Genomic DNA, 6,000 nt, shown 5'->3' with positions numbered 1-6,000 from the left:
AGCTGAGAGGCTCCTGGTGCCCAGAGCAGGGAGAAGATTCAAGCTGTGACCAAGAGACTTAGAGGCAGGCTGAATCCGTACAAACCAAGGACCAGGAGACTGTCTTCAAGGTGGGTGATGGGCAGCTGAGCGTGGTTCTCTCACTACATCCCTCCAACGACATAGTCACCAGCCATGGAAGGGCTCTGGAGCTATGGCAAGTGGCACGTATAGTCTGCAGGTATCAAGGCCTTATCTGGTCTCGCCTGAATCCCCAGCGTCCAGAAAGCACAGTGAGTTCTCCATACTGGGTTTTGTTGTTTGCCAGAAAGAATACAGACTTTGGTGAGCACAGCCCCTGTTTCACCATTTATAAGCGGACAGTCCCTGGGTCCATTACTTACATTTGCAAAGCTTCAATTTTTTCCTTCCATAAAATGGAATGAGAATACCTCCCTCCTAGGACTGTTCTGAGGACAAAACGACACCAAGTAAGGAAAATGCCTATCACGGTCTCTCAATAAACGTTCATTATTTTCATTATGTATTAAGTGAATGATTCAGAGTAATAAAAATGAATCTGTACTGTGTCCTAGGCATTGTCCTAAGTGAGGTAGATATGATGACTCCTCATTTAATAAATAGAGAAATGGAGGCTCAGAGATATAGAGGAATTTAGAGGGGCCATAACAGGGACTGTGGTTGAGAAGAGGAACTACATATTCTGCAGTTGCCGGAGGAGATCGAGGAGAAGACACTGGCCAGGGGCTTTCTTCTTGAGGAGACCCAGGTCCTTGTTTCCCCTCAGCCGGCCAGCCAGCCTTCACCTCGGGACTGGGCAGAGGGTCTAATGAGCTGCCTGAAGCTGGTGCTAACCAAGGATTTATGGAAGATTTTATTGCTATTTCCAACTGAGAACTTCTCTTCAATCATTTATGGAAAACATAAAAGCCAGTGGGAATCAAATAGGATAAAACAAGGTCGGAAGCACTCTTCCAGATGCTGTGCACAGCTGTTTTTTGCTTAAGCAGTGGGAGGAACAAAGAAGGATCTTCGTTTGCTATTTGGGTAAGAAACAGTACCGTTAAATCTCTCCTCCATAATTCATCTTGCCCCAAATAGAAGGTCAAATTTCAGACCCTCAACCCTTTTTGTCAGTCTTCTTCTGTTCTTTTTATCTCGTGGGACTAGTCTGGAAAAATAGTAAGGATTCTATTCCATAAAGGAAAAAAAAAAAAATCTCTCTGGGGTGGTGGATATCGAAATTCCAGAAACACAATGGAATGCACGGAGGGCTTCCTTACGTGCCAAAATGCAGACGGCTCTTTCTTCCAACTTCATTTCATAGAGCTAGTGAGTCTTAGCCCTGGGAACAAAGAGGAAAGGGGGACCTATCCTGATCTTAATACTCATAACTCATGTGCAGGCTGAAAGGGTCTTCTGAAAAAAATAAGTCGATGGCCCTTTCGCCCAAGGGGCTTTGGAGGGGTTGAGAAGATTCAGCCAGCCAGCTTGGTCTCCCCTCCTCATGGCCTATAGATAGAAACCCTCCCGAGGTCTCAGCGCAGAGAAAGCATCTGTCCATCCACGTTGGTGTCCAGAAGAACCTGACTCCCTCTGCCAGCACCTGAACTTTCTTAGGCTGTCTGCAGTCTGTGTGTAAATGCAGAAAGGACCACACGCAGGGGCTGATATCAGATTGGCCCAGCCACACGTTTTGGTGTTCTTATACGCTGGTCCTAACACAAATCCCATTCCTCCTTTTGGGGATACACACTGGAACGGGACAGAGACCTGAGGCCAGCTGCCTGAAGCATGGGATGGGGGAAGGCAGGGTGAACTGGGGAGGCGTGGCGGGCATCGCCTCCTGGTAGACGGCTCTGCTGGCTGAACCCAGGGACCCAGCCTCCTGAAAGCAGAGGGAGAGCCTGGGTTTGTACTCTGATTGGCACCCTGCTGAAGGGTCTGAAAGAGAGGCCCGTGAGACAGAGGAATGATTATTTAAAGGATGCAAGCATTTCCTCTTAAAGTGAGAGAGAAATGGAGGAACTTAAAATGCCCTCGTTTCTGCTCATGGGAAAGCATTTCGGGAGGGAGTGGCACTGAGCAGAAAGGAGGCTTTAGGGGAGGACCAAAGACTATTAGAGGCTTCATCTTGATTGTTTTGGGAATGCTTGTGAGCTATCGAAAAAGAGATGCTCAAGAGGAAAAAGCAAGAGTGGGAGACATAGACAGGTAAATGAGTCCTCTGATCAGTCTAGTGGTCCTCAAACTCCAACAGCATTAGAATCAGGTGGAGGCAGGAAGGTGACTATTCAGTGCGTTTTCCCAGGACCTATTAAGACTGCAATGCGATCGGTCCAGGGCAGGCTTTGGGAATCTTCATTTTAAACATTCACCCTTGTGCTCATGATGTGAGTCCTCGGCAGCTCACACCTTGAGAAACACTACATTAGAGTGAGGGTAGTTTAGGAGGAAAGGGCGGAGAATCAAGAATCTCTGGAAAATTGCTAGTAGGCGCTCAGAATGCCTGGGGTGGGGTGGGGTTGCAAGAGCAGCAGCTGCTGAGAAAGCAGCCCTGTGTCTCACGAGGCCAGGTTGCAGCACTCACGAGGGTCTGCAGAGCCCAGGGTGGACGTGAGGACAGTGTGGGATGCATGGGAGGGCCGGGAGTGGGATGCATGAGAAGGTAGCTCCGGACATGCGCCCTGTGATGTGCTGGATCATTTAATGGTTTGCAAATAATTTAACATCCCACCAGTCAGGGTTCCCAGGGTAACCTGTCTCCATTCCCATCACAGAGGAGCTGTGCTGTCCAATTGCTTACGGGCGGGGAGCCCACTGTACTTGGATACTCTGGCCAGAGCTTTGCTGGAAGAGACACCGAAGCAATTACGGCTTAAGAACTAACTGTAATTATTAATTATAATCCTAACAACAATTAAGGCCATGCATAATTCTTTCCGTGGACTGCCTTTTGCCTGCGGAGCTCATTTCTCAAACATCTCATTAGTCTTATAATAGTCTTTTTTGCTATATACTTTTCTTCCAAAGTCACTTTTCTGTTAAAAAAAACAAAACAAAACAAAAACTGTATAGTAAGAAATGTATTTCTTTTCAGCCAAGAGGTGGCAATGCTCAAGTTTTCTTTCTGGATCCAGGCTTATTTCCCTTTTTCTACTTAAATATTCCAAGTTTTTATTGTATTGAACTGAGATTTGGCTTCTCTTTTTTTTTCAGGTGAAAGTAGCGAAATAAAAACACACTTGGAAACTCATAACATCATATGTTGAAGTGCCAGATAAAGTTAAAATGGAATTCTTCGTTTTTCCCACGGATAAAGTTCAGGAGTACTATCAAAGTTAAAAGAAAGAAAGAAAGAAAGAAAGAAAGCCCAACATATCACCTCTGGGAAAAAATGAAACTCTGTGATACAGTAGGTTATACCTATGATTTTATTTAACAGTTTAATCTTTACACACAAACCCAAAACTACCTGAATGGAAGCTGGTTTCTTAAAAACAAAAGACGTGAATATTATCATAAGCGCGCTTAACACATCCCTGCTCATGACGCGGCATCTTTTCCGATGTTTAATTTAGCCTTCCCTAACATCAAGTAGGGGGCTTGAAGTCACTTTGCAGCTCCCAACTGCTGTGTTTCAATTGCTTCTGGAAGCACTGAGAGTCTCCGTTGCTGCTGCAGATTCAGCTCTGGGCTGGGGAGAAAGCGGGGAGAAGTCATTTGCATCAGAAAACACTAGCTGTCTCTTCCCATTAGAAGAAACACTTGGTGTTTTAGTGCAAATTATTTTAAAAGGGCAGATAACTTATGGATGCAGAAAGGGTAATCCACAAAGATGTATGCAATTTTGTTCAGTTGGATGTCCTCAGGGCGAAAACATCAAGGATAACAAGTGTTCTAAATACAAACAGACACAATCATGAAATATGACACCTGTGATGAAAATACCCTTTTCAAGGGTCTCCTGCACCTAGGAGAGAAGCTGCCTTGTTAATATCAAGGCCCATCATTTCCTAGACCGAGGCAGGTTAAAGCAATGATATCTTTTCTTTCTTAACTGTATTCTGGGAAGGTTGGGAAATTCTGTGGCTTTAATCAGACAAGCCTAGAATCACCAAGCTGTTTAGTGAGGGTTATAGCTCAGGCTTTGTTTGGAGCAGATCAGGTTTTGAATCCCAGGTCTGATGCTTACACACTATCTTCTTTGAAGACTAGGAAGCTTCATCTGCAAATGGGAAATTGAGTTGTTGCGAGATTTAAACACAACAAAACCAGAAACCCAGAGGTAAAGTGCTTAGTGTAGTGCCTGGCACAGAAAAAAAAAAGTGTATAATGTGTGTTTGCCTTCCCTTAGTGCCTGCTTACAGAAGAGATATAAGAATGGAAAATCACTTGTATGTGATGGGAAGAGATTTTTATGGTTTCAAAGAAACTGCACCAAAATATGGGGGTAGTTTTAGATAGTAAGGAGGAAATGGAATCTCACAACTGTCTAAGTTTGTGGATGGCACTGATGTAATAATTGTTCATTGCCAAGGCTTAGGCACACGTCCATTTATCTGAGTATAAGAATTAACAGCTATTGAGCACTTACTTGGTGTCAGGTGTCATTCTAAGTGTTTTACAGGCATTGTTTCATTTAATTTTCACAACATCTTCATGAATATGTACTAATGTTACCCCCATGGCACAGGTCAGAAAACACAGGAACAGAGAAGTTAAGTAACTTGTCCAAGGTCACACAGTTAGCAAGGAGTAGACCCAGAATTTTAATTCAGGCACGTATTACAGAGTCTACCCTCTTGGCCACTGTGCTGTGGGTTTTGTTTACTTATTTTTAAATCCCTCACAGCATCATACACAGTGCTTTGCACCTAGTAGGTACTGAATATTTAAATATATTTATAGAAATAAGGTATAAATATTTATATAAATAATATATAGTATTTATATTTAAATAAGAGATTTGCTTGTGTGTGTGTGTGTGTGTGTGTGTGTGTGTGTGGTACGCGGGCCTCTCACTGTTGTGGCCGCTCCCGTTGCGGACCACAGGCTCCGGACGCGCAGGCTCAGCTGCCCTGGCTCATGGGCCCAGCCGCTCCGCGGCATGTGGAATGTTCCCGGTCCGGGGCACGAACCCGTGTCCCCTGCATCGGCAGGCGGACTCTCAACCACTGCGCCACCAAGGAAGCCCCAGAGATTTGCTTTTAAAGTAGGGGAGAATGAAAGGGTTGACTTGTTTTTATTGGCTTTTAGAAAAAGTCCAGGAAACTGCCTAGCCAGATGACAGATGGCATCTTACCAAAGACCAACAGGATAACAATATTTATGCAGCCCTATGGGCAGTGAGCAAGTGACTGCACACTAGGTTTAATTCTTCAATTCAGACCCAGAAAAATAGCAGCAAATGCATGCTGAAAAAGAATCTCTCTCAACACTACCAGCAGAATGACCTAGAAGGTTAAGGTCAAAGTAATCACTAAAATCTTGTGAAATTATCAAGTTTTAGTGGAAAGATCACAAGGTCTGGTTCTGACTACACCTTAATCAGACACCTAACTCCATCTCCTAACAGCTTCATGACCTTGGCTACATTATATGGCCTCCTGAGCCTTAGTTTGTCCAATTTGAAAAGGTGGGGGAGGTAACAAAAATAATACTTGCTCCACGCTTTCTCAGTTGAGATAAAATATATGAAGCCGTTGCGTTAATAATAAAACACTGGAGAAATATGCACTATCAAAGTAACACCAGCTACAGAAAAGCCCCACATATCCCTGGTGTAATGCAATGAAAACAAAATTTCCTAATCCTTAGGTAACTCCACTCTGTGTGGAAATTTAGAGACCCAAGCTCCATCTTGCGGCTTCTCCATCTCCATAAGTTTGCTGTGGAAAAAAAAGAGTGTGGGAAACTCCTACAGGAAATTTTTATGGACGAGTCCATGACCACACCCATGTGCAAGGGACCCTGGGAAATGTAGTCTAGCAGTGTGTC

This window comes from Orcinus orca, chromosome 10, assembly GCF_937001465.1.
Source record: "Orcinus orca chromosome 10, mOrcOrc1.1, whole genome shotgun sequence".
Classification (NCBI taxonomy): domain Eukaryota; kingdom Metazoa; phylum Chordata; class Mammalia; order Artiodactyla; family Delphinidae; genus Orcinus; species Orcinus orca.
The sequence above is the reverse complement of the archived record's forward strand: the minus strand, read 5'-3'. Positions refer to the sequence as shown.